Raw genomic sequence first — 16500 nt, 5'->3', positions numbered from 1 at the left:
AAAATAAATCTCGTGGCGAACAGAGATGGCTCATCTTACAACTTGCAGAAAGGTTAATTAAATGTGCGTGGTGCTGGCACTCGTTCACAGCAGCCTGAACCCGGGGATGACAGATTGCCGGGGGCGTGTGAGCAGCTTCCTCCCTCAGCCTCACACAGCCCACACATCACAGAGCCCACCGGCCGCCGCGGCCGCAGAATGTCCCCGCTTGGCAACAACTCCGCTTCTGCAGGTAAAGTTATTCACAAACACAGGGACTTTCTGCAAAAGGGAGTTCAGCGCCTGTGTGTTTCATTTTTGTGGCATTTTTCCAGTTTTTCAGAAGGCTCATTGGTCTGCTTACAAGTGCCTTCTTTTCTTTTGGACTTGTCACAAAGACCTTTTGCCTGCAAGGATCCTGCTGTTGTGCAGTGCTAATGACGTGGATAAGCACTCGAGTGGAGGCTGATGCACACTTTGAGCACAATCTCTCTTCTTGGTTTGGCCCACATAGCAGGGCACAGCTCTGTGTTCAGAACCACCAGTAACATCAAGCACCCAAACACTCCCAGGGTCTGGCAATGCTAAGGGTGACCTAATATTTAAGGCACTTCACAGGGACTGCTGAGACTCAATTCCGCTGATGGCTCTGTAGAAAATCCAGTAATTTCTTAGCTAGAAAGTACAACCATAATCTTTAACTATGAGAATAGAAAATACAGGAGCAGAAAAAGTCATTGCTGCTACTCAACACTGTAGTCCAGTGCCTGAAGTGCCTTGCTGAGCCTCCTGCATTTGTGGCTTCCTTGGCCCTTCTTTTTTGCTCTGCTTAGCCTTGTAAAACAGAATGTGGGAGTGTATTGGGATCATTAAGGAGATTTAGGAGTAAAATCCTAGTTGAGCCTGTAAGAAAAGCTCTGCTAGGTGGCACAAGCCAAAGGCCCCATTCCCACACATACTTATACACGTGAGCAATCTCACCCACAGGAATAATCACCTTGGAGCCCGGTGGGATCAAGGATGGATTCCTATGTCAGCGTCATCAGCATTGGACATCTCAGTATGAGACTTTTGCGTGGCTTTTCTCAGTGTATCTCCCACAGTGAGCTGAAATGCTGTCCCTGGGTCTTTGATCAGGATACACTTCAGTGAGATTTGACTGTTGCATGGGCCTTGACCTGCAGAGAGAGGAATTTTACCCTTCCATAAATATGCTGTGCCATGGCAGGTCCTGCTCTCTGGGGCTGTCTGGAGCTTGGGAAAAACCATCCAGCCACATCGTTTCTAATGTGGGTACGTGGGGTTTGCTCATGCCTGGCTTGCTGGTGCACGCTGGCTGCTCTGCACATACACTCTCCAATAATTTCCAGAGAGGCAGCAAATCAAAAAGCATTGCATGCATCTCCTGAGCTCCAACCCAGGGCTGTTGCCTCCACTGGTCCAGCCTCAATGGGCAAGCAGAAATAGTGCCAGGAGCGAGGACGGTTGTAGGGCCCATGAGTACCTGCTGCGCATGATGAGGCTGAGACCATGGACTGTTTTAGCAGAGTTCATCATGTAATGATTTCCAGTCCCCTGTGATGTCAGTGTGAGAGGCACCAAGTCACTGCCCTCCTGGGCACTGCCCTGGCATGTGCAGCATGAGCTACTGTGCCACTGGCATGAGCTTCCCTCTCCCCTGGAGAAGAGGCTGAGCCGTGTATCAAGGATGTTGACAGTCCAGGGCTGTAGGTGTGCCAGCGTACAGTTTGTGTTTTCTGGAGTGGGGATAGTTTACCTTGACTTAATGATGAGCAGATTTAGAGGTTTCCATCATGGAAGACTGAAGAGACTGATAAAACCGAGGCCTGGTTCCTCCTGGACTGTAATACAAATGTTTCCTTTGGCATTCTCTTTTATTGGCTCCGTTCATGGTGGTCTCTGAGGAGGCCTCTGTGCTCGCTGTGTTTGGAGCATGGTTTCTACAGACAATTGCCTGCAGCTTGCAAAAACAGATTTGCCAAACCACACATAATAAATCAAAACACAATTTCCAAGTGCTAGAACGGGCAAAAGCTATGTCTTATTACAATGCACTCCTTCCAGGACATTTTCTCAGCCTTGCTTTTTCAGGAATATATAATGAGAGGCAAGAAAACAGGTGGGTAGTAGAGAAACAAGATGGCATAGATAGGCTTCTCACTGCCTTTACCTGGTTACTCTCAAAAGCAATCATTTTACAACTGTCAGAGTTCCAGTCTTTAGGAGCTGCTTCATATTCCCATGTTCTAGGAACTCACACAAGCAGCCAAGCAAGTTCAGTTACAATTGTCCATCACCCTTCAGAAGTAAACTTCCTTTAGAAGCAGCTGTCTTCTTTCTAGATACAAACAATCCTCCAAAAATGTGGAAGATAGGGCCATACATAATTTTTGCAAGGTTATAATAATACTGCTCTTCTACCTCCTAGATTTCATAGGTTCTTTTTATAAATAATAACAAAACTTCTCATATTCTGCAAATTGGTTTAGCACCATCCTAATGTTTTTAACATCAGATTGAATTGTGTCTATGTCAGAACATACTCACTGAAAAGATCTGAAAGCAAAAACATTACGGGTGTGATTAAAATCAGCCCAAACCTAAAAGCTGGGCCTGTTTAATGAGGGCCCTAGCACAAGTGTCTGTTTCTTATTACAGTTCTCTTTTTCAGCTGGCATCTGAAACTAACCTGAGTTTCTGCTTCAATCAGAGATTTCAACAAGATGCTTCTTGGCAGCTTTTGCCTGTCACTGCCTGTAAACCTCTATAGGGTTAATGTTCTCAACAGTGGATGCAAATGTATACCATCCTGCAGGATTCATTCTTAAAGCTCTATTGTATGGGATCTTTCTGACAGCTCTACAGCCAGACTTTTTGCTTGCATCTCACAGTTGTTCCTTTCCAGGGATAAGGCTTTTGGAAATCCATGTGACACGTTCAGTTATGATCTCTTAAGCACAGCTCTGGGAGCCGATTTGTAGAGGAATGCGTGTGAACCAGAAGGTGCCCTGAACTACTTCTGAAAGTGCACCTATCTGGTTACCATCTTTCATTAAATAAATGTTAATAGGGTGAAATTGGCTCTCCTCTCCCCTCTGTTGTTAGGGGCAAGGTTTGTAATGCAGACCCAAACCCTTGTTTCATGGAGGACCCACAGTTAAACCCATGTCACCACTGCCTGGCATGAGCATCCCTTCAGCTCGGATCCTCGGGAATCATTATCACCTGAATTTTGCAGCTTGCATTTCCAAGTCCCAAACCCTGCTGCAGTATCACCCTTCTTTCCTTTGGGAGGCCCACACACATATCAAAGTTAAGTACACATGCGGGGGAGGAATATTCCTCCCTTATTTTCCAAAGTGGTTTTCAGGGATTCTCACACTCCTGGTGGGAATGAAGCACACAGCTAAGTCCCTTTAACTTTAGACTTATCCTTTAGCTAAAGTTTAATTAATTATTGTGGAATCCATGCCATTTACATACCAAATACCTTACTCATGACCATTATTTTTCTGCAATCTTTAAAAAATTTAGTATTCTTGAAGATGACAAATCATAGAATAGAATCATGAAATGGTTTGGGTTGGAAAGGCCCTAAAAGATCATCTAGTTCTAACCCTTCTGCGACGGGGAGGGACACGTTCCACCAGACCAGGCTGCTCAATGCCCCATCCAGACTGGCCTTGTACACTGCCAGGGATGGAACATCCACAGCTTCCCTGGACCAGTGCCTCACCACCTTCACAGTGAAGAGTTTTTTCTGTATACCTGACCTGAATTTCCACTCTTTTCGGTTTGAACCCATTACTCCTTATCCTATTACTACTGCTCCTGATGAAATCTCCTGCTGGGGTTATGCTAATACAATTAGCACCTGCAAATGGGTCCATAAAAAGAGGCAAGTTCCCATTCACTGAAGTGAGAGACAGAAGGATGCTCCAAGGTCACTGTACCTGCACCCTCCTCCAGAGCACACCTTCACGCATATTCCTCTGCAGGGCTTTGGTGTAACTAATTGCAAATGGCAGCGGAGATGGGGGATACCTTCTGCAGGTGGAATGAGTATTGGAGCATTTCCATGTGAAAGTGCCCTCCTTTGTTCAGAATTTGCAACTAAGTCGGAGGGGGGAAGCAAAGTTTTGAATGATGCAGTGACAAGCACTAAAGATCTAGGCTTGTCATACTAAGGCTGTGATCTCTGCCTCAGACAAGAGTTAGTGTGCAGAGAAAGCAAGGAGACAGAAAGGTTTAGCAGCACAGCAGAGCTGTCAGGAATTGGTTCCTCAACCTGCCCCTCTCCTTTCCTAGCTGAGGGAAGCTGAGAGGGGATTTCCAGATCCCTTCAAATAGACCTGCTGGGAAATCTCTGTCTCTCCCAGGTTTATTGTGTTTTTTTCCCTTTCTCTCTGATTCCTTTTCCCCACCACCAGAGCATCCAACATTTTCATTTAAAATAATTAACAATAATGAGGTCCCTGGTGAACTTCATGGAATGACTGTAATTTCTTCATAGAATGACTGTCTCTTCCAAGTGAAATTCTGCCTTGGACTGGGTGATCTGTCTCCCCATAGGGATGATGAAACCCTCCTTGTATCTTTGAAACCATTGACCAGGGGAGAGACTAATCTAAATTCCTTTAATAGCCTGTGAGCTGGGCATACTGCATGGGGGACACAAGCCAGGAAATACTCCCTCTGCCCAAAAAACAGTGTCTTTCTTTGCTTTTATTATTTTCAAAAAGCCACAATGTCCAGAACTGGACACGAGGACACCCAGTTTCAGAGGACACCCAGTTTCAAAGAACATCTTTTTCAAAGGACACAAGAACACTCAGTTTTGGCAGAATAGCCTGAAACAATAAAGTCATGAGGCTCAGCCTCTCCTCTTTCCCCCTTCACCCTCTCAAAAGGAAGACAAGACCAGAGGCTGGGGAAGGGCTCTATTTTTGGGGTTTATGGAGCTCTCACATCCCAGACAAAACCAGTGCAGATGCCTGACAGGGAATTCCCTCACCAGCATGGGATGCTCAAGCCCCGGGCATGCAGGGTATCTAGTCATGCCCTGCTCCCCCTGAGGTCCCGTTACTACTCCTGCCCCAAGGGCAACATATGGGTCAGAAGGGGAGGAAGAGGAGAATTGGGGGTGTTGGTTGAGCACTCCTTTTTCAGATTTTACTTTGGGATGTCAGAGGGGTAGTTTCCCTCAGCCTGCCCCAGCCCTGCTCCTGGTCTAATCCAGAATTACGGGGCGGCCACTGACATGGTCCCTGTACCCCAAAGTTCCAGGACAGCTCCCACAGCCCTTGGCCCCTGTGGCAGGCCTCCTCTCCATGGCTAATTGCTAGCATCTGTCAGGACAACCATTTCAACCACATGCAAAATCCAGGGCGGGGATATTTAGGCTTTCTTTCAGGATGGGATTATACACTTCCTTGAGCCATAAGAACACACAGATGTCGCAGGACCAGGTAGCCCTACACTCACCAGGGCTAGGGGAAATTACCCTCTTACTTATTTATTACATGAGGTGGGAGTCTGTGTTTCCACTCACTCCTTGTGTTCACACACAAGATTCCCAGGCAGCAGAAGCAGGAGCTTTGCCCACTTGCACCAATGCTCTGTAAAAGTGAGTGTTTTCTGGGCTGAAGGAAGAGGCAAACCTCTGCTCCCAGATATTAAACCAGAAACTCCCACTCTTGCTGCTGCTTTTTGCAGCAACATTACAGAACTGGTGTCTGGAGGCAGTGACAAAACTTACCCTCCTGGGTTATTCTGTAGCCCTTCACCTGTGCCTCCAGAGGCCCTTAATTATGGAAACACAGTGGTTGTTCTGGCTCTGCAGGCAGGGGCAAGCAGGCACAGAGGGGTGGGCAGCTGCCCATAGTGAAGGCAGGAAAAGGATTCCCTTGCCCTTGCTCTCAGTATGGAGTGGACTTCCTTTCCCTTCCCACTCACCTGTGTCAAGCCATCAGACCGGGACATCCTCTGTTACCTTCCCAATTATTGCTTTCCTTGCTCTAGAGGCTTGCAGAGCTCCATGGACAGCAGGAGTGTTGTGAAAAGGAAAGATACTTCACTTCACCTGGGGTTCAGGCCTTCAGCACTTCCATTTGTTCCAGGTAGGAATGACAGGCAAAAAAAAAAAAAAAGAAAAGAAAAAAAATCCCCATAGATGATAGAAAGATACCAAAATAGATTTTAGTTTGACTGAAGCATTTTGTGTCAATTTTTGTCTTTTAGTTAATGACACGTTACAGTAGAGATAATAACCCTTAAAAAGCAGTCACATTAAAAGTCTGTTCCTGAGAAATCAAAACATTTAACTCCGTGACAATATTGAAACCTTCCACCTCCCTGCTTTCAGTCTTCCTCATTGCTCACATTTTCCACAAAACACAGTTGACATGGCTGGCTCTGACTGCGTATTCATAAAACTAAAGAGTAAGATTTAAAGGCTCATGTGATGTGATGGACTGGGTAGCTCATCTGGGTTAAAAATCTGCTCCATCCTGACTCCTTCTGTCTCCTAAAGACTTCCCACCTTTTTGGTTGCTAGTGTGTCAGAACCGCCTCGGTATTTGTGTCTGTATCTGTATCCACATATGTACCCATATCCATATCTATATGCTCCATATGTCTATTGCTTTCTGAACTGCATCATGTCACAAACACTCCCAAGTGACCCATTCTGACAGAGCAGCACCAGGCTCCACCCTCAGCCTTCCCTGGTTACTCTCAAAGCAGAGGATGTCTCCTCCACCCCGTGTGCCTCAGCTATGAGATGGACCTGTGAAACACCTATGCAAGAGTCTGACCCAAGCAGAAGTAGAGCTGAACTTCAAGGCAGGCAAGAATTGGGTCTGAACTTTGTGGCTTGTCAGTCCGTCCTTGGCCTCTCATCAGAAAGCAAAAAATACTGCTAATCAGAGCAACTTAGCATATTTTGAGATTTCAGCCTGGACTTTATGTAAGTGGTGAATTCAAAACCATAAATCAAGCATCAGGAGTTGGGTTTGGATGCCAGGCTACTGCTGCTGGGTTTAAAGGGTCACTTCTTGTCCTGCTGCCCAATACATATGAGCTACAAAACAGGGGGTTAGAAGTGATTTCTTTGATCATCAGTAGATTACTTCTGGGATGGGTGTGCCCCCTCCTGAGGAGCCCAAAACTGTGATGCTCTGTGGGTTACACCATGCCATGCTTTCCATCCTGCATCCTGGTTGGTTTATGCTGAAAAGCCAACATGAGTCACGGGTTGGAAGCTCTGACAAATCGAGCAGCAGTGCAGTCTGCCAGCAGACTGGCTCAGTCAGTGCCCCCAGGCACCCCACTGGACACAATTCCAGCAGCAGAAGCTGAGGAACCCGGGTTGCAGCTGCTCCATTGGCCATTGCAGGTGCCTTGGCCTGACACTGAGTTGCTCTGTGGTAAGGCTGCTTTTCCTCAGGCCTGACCAGGAGGCTGCACATCAGGACATAAAATACCTGAACTAATGCTGAACATAAGACAAGTTTGGAAAAAATAAGTGGAAAAGTTTCTAATTTATCTATGGCTGATAACTAATCTACATATGCAGTTCTCCCCTCTCCTGAGCAGGTTGTGGCACTGGATAAAAGGGATGTGGGTAACATGTTAGTGCCAGCCACATCATAAAGGAACTTTTAAAATGAGAAATGGTCAGATCAGACTTTGAAAGGTAAATCTCTTCCTCCCACTCTTGGTGGGATTTATGCTCTTTGCTGCCACTGGCTCCTTTGTAAAGTTCACAAAAAAATTTCATTGTATCAAAACCCTGAAGTCTGTGTGTGCACAGTTTGTACCAGGTCTCCTCCACTCCCGTTGTGGACTTGTCAGTCGTTTTTACAGGGCTTCTCTGCAAAGAGCTGTGGAGGGCCTGGGGCCTCTGTCCAGAAGGATGTTCTGGGCTATCCTAAGCACAGAAATATTGCAAGGCTTCAAAAACTGTGGGAAAGAGACTCTTGTTAGGCTTTAATCTTCCCTCAACATGTGGCTGACATGTTCACCATTGCCCAGGCCTTTCCTTCTGAAAGGATTACTTTATCAGAGAGCTCTTTTCCTCATTAAATTAAAAAATCAAACCAAACTAACCAAGACCATAGTTTATTTTGTTTCATGCTATGGGTTTATTTTAAATGTATTAGATTTCCTTCTTTTAAAAAAATGCAATAACTGATAACGAGTGCATATGGATCTTTTCAGTTTAATGCTTTGTTTACACTGAACACTGGTTTGCTGCAAAGTGTGTGTTTTAAATTACTCCGCTTTTTTTTCTTTTTAAGCCAAATATTAACCTCTTTGTGCATGTGTGAGAAAGAGAAGGAGAAAGGGAGATGAGAGGGAGCCGGATGATGAGGACCACGTTGTGTGCTGCATGGTTGGGGGATGCCTCCTCCCCTCCTGCTCTTTTGTGATTCCCACTGCTCCTCTCCACCACCCTCAATGTAAGAGTCTGAACGTGTAGCAATGTAACATAAGGCTTGTGACACAAAACACAAAGGGAGACAACAAAGAGCCTCCTTTTTTTGTCCAGCCCTGGGGGACTTGTGGGGTGTAAGTGGCCCTCAGTGCCACTGCCCAGCTGTGCAAGAGCACTGCTGCGAGACCCCATCTCTGCTGGTGACCTGAAGGATGGTGGTGTCACCACGCAGAGGGAGGCATGTGGGCTGCAGCACGTACAGCTAGGGAAGCTCTTTGTGGTCCCTCAGTCTAGCCCAGGAATATACCAGCTGCGGGAAGGGCCTGTCCTCCCGTGCAGGAGCTCAATTCAGAAGACAACCAGGACAAGTTAAAACCACCTCTGCAGCCCCATGCCCTCAGGCTGGCCTTGCCATGAGCCCCACTGCTCCTTGTCCAGCAGAGCCCCACGGTGTGTGTCCCCACCACCCATGTGGGCTTGCAGGCTCGGATCGGCAGTGAGCGGAGCAAGAGTCTGTGCAGTGATGAAGCACCGTGCGTGTGGACATGGTGCTCCACCTAGACTGTTATTTGTCACCAATTTGCCACTCCTGCTGTGAATATGTTGTTCACATCTGCAAAGGCAACAGGTAAAATGGTGTTTTCCCCCTTGGGGTAAAGGAGGAGAGGGAGTGCTGCAAGTCTCACTCCAGGAATAGTTTACAAGGATTGCCAGGCCCCGTTGAACTGAGTCTCCATCAGGAGGCAAATCCAAATTTCTCCTACAGTTACAGAAATATACGTGCTTGGCTAGGACCTTTTTGGAGCCAAAGCCTGCCTGCAGCAGCCTGTCACTTTGAGGAAGAGCTATTCCTGGACTTCCCTTAAGCCCATGACAGTAATACAAAGCCCTGAAAGGGCTTTACAGATTGCATTCAAAGTTTTTTGGCTCGAGCTGATTCAACTTCAAAAGCAGGCAAATCCACCAAATTTCTAAATCTCCTCAGTCAGTTTCTAAACACAGACCCGACATGTTACAGGGTGCTTCCTGTCTGCTGGACACATACCCCCAGTATTAAGTGAGCGCTAATAGCACAAACTGAATCCCCTGGAATATCTCCAGACTGCCTAGAGAACATGACCCAGACTTGAATTAAATCCTTTAAAACCAGAAACAAGGCTTCTTGCAAGCACAAATCATGTGGGTTTTAGTGCCTTCCAAAACGAATCTCAGCTCTAAGCTGAAGCTGGCCTCACGCATCCTTCCCAGTCCACAGTCTAAATTTCTCTGGTTGTCACTGCCTCATCACTTGGCTGTAAATTCAATCTTATAAAAGTGTATGTTGTCCATCTGTGAAAACTCTCATGAAGCTAAATGACTTCTGAAGAGAAGGACAGGAGCAGAGCCCACATGTACAGGTCTGGGCAGATCTTGGTATGAAATAGTCCCCTTTTTTCCCTGATGTTGCACACAGACCCTGTCTTAGTCCCATTCTTCTTCTGTTTGTCATATCTGTGTCAACTTAATTTTGCATCACTATATTCTCTATTATTGTCGCAACACCCAATCCCAACTGCAGCTCCACTGTGCCAAGCACAGCCTTGGAAGGTTGTCTCTGCCCCAGGGAGCCTCGTTATTCAAATGCAAGACAAGCCACAGCAGACGGCCCTGGGCAGGTGGACATGAGCAAACACTGGTTTGCGGTCTCTGCACACCAGACACAACATTTCCTAGCCCATGGTCTGGTAGTGGTGCTCTGTTCAAGCTTCCCACAGCAATGGCTGAAAATACACTACATTTCTAGTTCTTAGCAACAGAAGACACAGGGGAGTGTGCTAGAAGGGAAGGACAGAGCACAGTGTTTTGTGTTCTCTTTTTGTGTAAGGCCAGTGCTGTGGTGCCCTCATCCCCACCACTGTCCCAGTGCTGCTACTGAGACAGTGCCTGTGTGCCTCCTGATGCTCATGTCCTGCAAAGGTGGCAGAGGCAAGAGAAGGAATAAAGGCTTTGAAGAGGAAGGAAACTGACTTATGTCCTTTGCTGGGGCATTGAGCAGAGCTGTGGGAACCAACGAGTCTGCAGGTCCCTGTATTTGGCATCACTGTGTGTTTGCCCTTCCTCTATAGGGTGAGCAGGTTTCCTCTGCTGGGTAGAGGGCCAGGGCTTTCACTGCTCTCCCTGTGGAATGGCCATGACTAGCAGGCAAGTGCTCTAAAGAAAAATAAATCTCTCCAAGACTTCAGAACAAGCCAAAACTTGCAATTCCTTTCAAGTGTCTCCATACTCCTTCATTTTCCAACAGACCCTGTATCACAACAGGGCTGTTATGAACATGGTGAGGTGCTATGGCTGGCCAGGAACAAGCACCCCCAGGCTGTTTTGCACTGCTCAGACAGGGTGTTTCAGGGAAGCTCCGCTCCCTTGACAGGGTGAACCCTCCAGAGTTTTCAGGATCCAGTGGCTTCTGGGATGCTGCCTCTGGCCAAATTTTTAGGCAGCGTGGATGCTCTTTTGAAAACTTAGCCACTATTTTTGGGCCTGTGGTGGGAAGAGATGAAATATTTTGCAAATAATTTCTTGTAGAGACAAGTCATAAGGGAAGGTGTTTGTAGCGGTTCAGGGAGTAATTGCAGTTGTCTGCCTCACAGTCTCTTTCATCCTCTCCCTTCCATCCTTCCTCGCACAGTTATCTGATGTCTATTAGAGCTGAGTTTGTCAGACTTTCACCTGGGGAAACACTGGCAGGATTTTTTTTCCATTGCTTCATAGTTAATTTTCATACCCTGGAAGAAAAATTACGGCTTTTAAACCTCCACTGTCCTGTCAAAATGGCTGGCCAATGAGTCAAAAAGCTATTGGCAGTAGATAGTGGCAGATGAACTCACAAAGCTTGATCCTATAAGCCTTGTTTACTTAGGGAAACAGGCTAAAACCAGCTGTAGGCTGGAGATCATAGTATTTCCACTCAGGACAAGCCTTTCACTTAACACTCAAAGTAACATCTCCTACTCCTTCTGTAGCAATTGGGAGGCAAGATGTGTTCAAGCAGTTTTCAGGGCAGTTTCAAAGCTGCTGAAGTGGAACCCACACCAATAAACAGGTTTCTCACCACCCTGCAGCCTGCTATGCAAGCAGTGAAAGGTGGACCTGCCAGGAAGGGCAGGCACGTTTTCCAGGGAGGTGGAAAAAGAAATGAGCGGGATGATCTGGAAGAGGGGAGGCTTCCTTTGTAAGGGACAGTGGCTACAGGTGCAGAGGTGACATGTTCTTGACTTAAGAACCAGTATACATTATTATTTATGATTAAATGTCCATCTGTCAAATTAAAATGCCTTCTTTTGAAGTTGCACATCACAGAAGAATACGAGTGAAGCCACAGACATCTCTGTACAATGTTTTTTTGTCCATCATTCTCTGAAGCCTATTGAAGCAGAAAACACATTTGCATTACAAAGGATGCAGTGTCTTTGTGTCTCAGTGCAGTGTCTCAAACCTGAGCAACCTTCCTTTCTAATGATGGTCAAGTAAAAACCTTGATCCAAACTAATCTGTGGTGTGACTCCTGTTAGTTCAAAGGAGTTGCAGCAAGAATAAAGGCTCCCCACTAATCTCTTTTTCCAGGCAGTGCTCTTCCCTTTCAGTGCAGCCTGTTGCATCAACTCAGCTACAGAGGAGGCATCAGCAAAGAGTCCCCAAGGACCTGGCTCTTCTTGTCCCCCTCGTGGTGCACATCAGGCTGGAAAAGAATCATCTGAATTAGCAAAGTGTAAAACCTGGGGTGAAAGAAGGGCAAAACCATTGAGTTTCTACTCATCAGGTCCACCTCCAGTATATTGATCTGGAGGCTCGAGCACGTTCGTCTGCTGTCCCAATATTCAAAAACCAAAGAAACATGACAACTTCAGCCCAGCTGTTTCTAAAGAAAAAGTTTTCAAGAGATCAGTTTTTTTCCAAACCTTTTTGTGACCCTTCCAAAGGCCTGGATCTATCTAAGTTGGGGATTTGTAACCTGGGTTTGTTTTTCTTGCTTTCACACTCGTTCTCTAAGGCCACATATCAAGGGCCCTGTCCTGCTTGCTCTTGTTCTGCTGATGGGATCTTGCCTCTCTCCCACTAAGAAATCTCTTTCTTCCCTGCCTTCTACAGCACAGACCTCGGTGAAAAGCCCTCCCTGCAAGGGGAGGACAAAGATACAAGCGTCTGCATGCCACCAAGGGAGTGAGCAATTTAAGTGCTCCTTGCCAGAAAAGAGCTGCTGCAGACGGCTGCTGCCTGCAGACCCGGCTTCTGACAGCAGCAGCTGACGCACAATGCTCCCATTCAGCTGCTGACAGGTCCTCGGTGCTCACAGGACGGGCCGGCCTTTGGCTTAATTCAGTATGTAATCACATAAACGCTTGGCTCCCCACACCCACTCCAGCCGGGAAGCGCAGTACTGGGGGAGCCTGAGCAGCCTTTGCCTTGTTTGCAACCCCAGGATTTGAAGGAGGATATTTCACTGCCTGTAGTTTGTGACTGCCTTTTCGTGAAGTCGAGTCTCTTTCCCACTGGTTTTATCAGGTTTCCTTGTTCTCACTTTCATCCTGTGCACGTTGCTGGGTGGCTCCTGCTGCCTGCAGCTCCTGCTCTTGTGCAGTGCAGACTCCTCCCTTCCTGTGGTATCAGAGCTGCTGATCCTCTGTGGTACCCGAGCATCACTGCCAGCGCTGTATGGCATGGTGGGCAGCAGGGACAGTCTCTCTCTGCCAGTTCACCCCACAATGTGGCCTGGAGGTTGGGGACTTCACTTGAGTTTAATCGGGTGTGATTTCGTTTTGGAAGATAAGGGGTGAAAAGGCAGGTCAGACAGTGAAAGTGAGGGATTATGGTTTAGGCAGGCATAGCATGTGACTCAGAATGAGAGGATAGATTTGAGGCAGACAGAATAGAAAACATCATAGTGATTGCTAAATGCTTCTTCTTGCTTCCTCCAAAATTTTCTAAGCCAATTTGATCAGGAATTCACTAAGAAAATCCCATCGTGTTTCTGTTTCTATGTTGTACTTTGACCTCAGCAAGGAAAACCATATCCACACTGTACACTGCAGGCAAAACTCTGGCAGGCTGGGCACAGAAGGGACATGTATAAGCTCCAGCTTAGGCTATATGACATTGTGAGCACTGGCCAAGCCAGCAGGTTCTGCCCCCCAACAGGACTTGTGTAATGCACGCAGTGCTGGGTCAGCTTCATGCAAGTGCCATCTCTGTGCTCTCTGTCTCCCCTGGGAAAGAAGCCTTTACAGCATGGGATTCAACCTGCAGCTGATGAAGCTGCTCAAAGCAGGGCCAATGAGACCAGGCTGCCTAGGGTAATGTCCAGCTGAATTTCCAATATTTATGAAAATGAAGATTGCTCATCCACCCTGGAAGCCCACTCCTATGCTTAGCCACAAGCATAGGGAAGTTGTTTATCCTAATATCCAGTGACTCACAGAATAATTCAGGTCATGATGACTAATATTATCTTATGACAGGAGGATATCTTTTATTTCCTTGATGTGCACGACCTTGTACTTGGGGCACTTTTGGCTTAACAGCTGTGCAAGCATAAGAAGGAAAGTGGGGCTCTCAGTATGTCATGAAGGGCTGTCTGAAAAATTCAGGCAAAGGTGTCTCTAAATAAAAACTGTGCTTCAAAAGCTCTTAAAAGGCCTAGTAGATCAAGCTTGGCTCAAGAATTTTGAAATCTCATCAAGGAGCAAGACTTAGTTTACGGCTTTAGATAGAAATCAAATATATGTGTAGAGTTCTGGCTAACAAACATGTTTGGGATTAATGGCTTGTAGGATTTAAAAATAGCTGTATCATTTAAATTAATCTGGGAGTCCTTTGGTGGTCCTACATCATGAAAGTTGCCAGAAACAACTACAGGCAGCCGGACATATTAATGTATTTTTCATAGAGGATTATGTGGGATCCAGTTCTGCCTATGAGGTCTCTTCCTATCAGTTGGTTGATCAGGAGCAAATACCTCTGTAAGGAAAGATGTGTGCCTGCTCATGGGGTTCATCTGTGTTTGGATTTTGTTGCTCTGATGCTGTCACCTCAAGTCCTGCCATTTGGTGGCTGTGGTAATTTGAAGGGGCACCTGAAACAGCTGCAGCTCTACCCCCTGCCTGGGGCAGCCCACAACACCATCAGGAGAGAGGTCCAACTCCCTGGACAGTGTTATCAGTGATGGGTATGAGCTGTGGTGACAAGGAGAGAGGGCTGCATGCTTTGGAGAGGCAGAGGAGGAATGGGGCCGAACCCTGTGGTCAGGCCCAGCCCAGGGCCCCAGTGCCCTGTGGCACTGCAGCAGTGCCCAGCAAGGTGGGACTTGGTCGAGTGATTCCTGACAGCCCCACACCAGACACTCCAGTCCAGTGGGTCCTAGGTGAAGGTCTCATTCAGGCTTTGCAACCACCATCTTCTCCTGTGTGATTGTGATTCTGATTTGGATTGATTCTCTCACCATTCAACCTGGAGCCAAAGAAGCACCTATGACTGCTTCCCAGAGCTGAGGACTGTTCTGCTCCTGACAAACATATTAGAAACTGCTCTGCTTTTTTGTAGGGTGAAGATTTCTCTATTCTGCAGCTCAGGGAAAGAGCCTGCAGGTCTGGAAATTAATTTCCTACAACCTCTGCCAACCATGCCAAACCCCCAGCATGTCAGCAGTTAAATCAGATGCTACCCCACCCCACCCTGCCCAAGAAAGCATGAAGTCAGGAAGGACTGCTGCAAGCTCCTCTCCGTCAGCCTACCCAGAGACACTTCCCCAATGCTTTTTTTTCTGCTGAACCTCATTACCAAGACACTGCTTAGTGGCACAGGTCACCCTGGCTCTCTGTGCAGCAGTGTTGCACAATTCATGTGTAAATGTCAAGTTTTAGCAGACCCCAGCCTTGGCCCTGGCCCTCGTGCCACAAAAAAACATGAGTAGGCTGCTGCGGGACAGTGGGGAGGGAACAATAGCTGCTGCATATGGGACAGGTCAATGGGCTGCCATATGCTGGCTCCCTCAGCGCTTTGCTGCTTAATCCCCACTTTCAATATCATTATCAGCGCTGGATGCTCACTGCCTCTGCAGAAAGGCAGTTTATACTCTGCCTTTTAATGTATTCTTGGTTTTAAGTCTAAGAGTGCTTCTGCTTTGTTGTACCCTTATTAAGATGGAGAACAGATTAACAAGGAAAGGTTAGCTCTCTGACAGCCCCACGAATGAGTCCACAGCCAGCTTGGGAAAAGCATGAAATTCATCTTTTAGCAAAAGGCTTCAGTCACGAAATTTAGTTTGTGGCATTCACCCTGTGAAGCAGTGGGGCTGTTGGGCAGGAGTACAGAAAGGGCTTTGTTCAATCTTCCTTGCCTTGATTTATATGATGAAGGGGCTCTTGCGCCATGTAATATTTCATCTGTGCATGAGGTTGTGGTACCGATGGAGCATGGAATTCCCCAGTGATCAGAAATGAGGTCTCCACTCAGTGGCTCCTTATTCTGTATCCTCCCCAGAATCTCATTCTGCATCCATGCCCAGCAGCACACCGTGTCTAGCATCCTCCAGCTGGCAAAGTAGGCGCAGGGTGGTTGCACAGACCCTCATGAGTTCTTGTGCTTCATTCAGTGTGACAGCAGCGAATATTTGTCTTTCTGATTACAAATGAGTAGTGAGGCTAGACAGCTCTCCTTCGGACAGCAGGCTCTGCTTGCTGCAGGATTTCAGGACGCCTGTGCAAAGGCACTGGCAGGGGCACCTTGATCCCTTGGGGGCATCCTGATCCCTAACCACTCAGGATGGGGATATCCTCAACAGGATGGCCTTCCTGGCAGCAGCTGCACAGGACAATGGGCTTGCCATGGAAGCGGAGAGGGAACCTGACTGGAGGAGGGCTGGGAGCCCGCAGGTTAGCACTGGCTCGGGTGGGAGGCCACACTGGAGTCCAGCTGCTGTGGGGATATTTGTTGCTCCAGCACAACATCTGCATTGGCACAGCTGGAGGGTTTCCTCAGCATCATGGATGGCACAGCAGAGCAATGGGATGCTCCTGGATTTCCCCTGCTGA

The sequence above is a fragment of the Corvus kubaryi genome, unplaced genomic scaffold (genome assembly GCF_017639235.1).
Source record: "Corvus kubaryi isolate FWS band 111438036 unplaced genomic scaffold, C.kubaryi_AGA036_p1.0 37266, whole genome shotgun sequence".
NCBI classification, from domain to species: domain Eukaryota; kingdom Metazoa; phylum Chordata; class Aves; order Passeriformes; family Corvidae; genus Corvus; species Corvus kubaryi.
Note: the sequence above shows the minus strand (reverse complement) of the source record.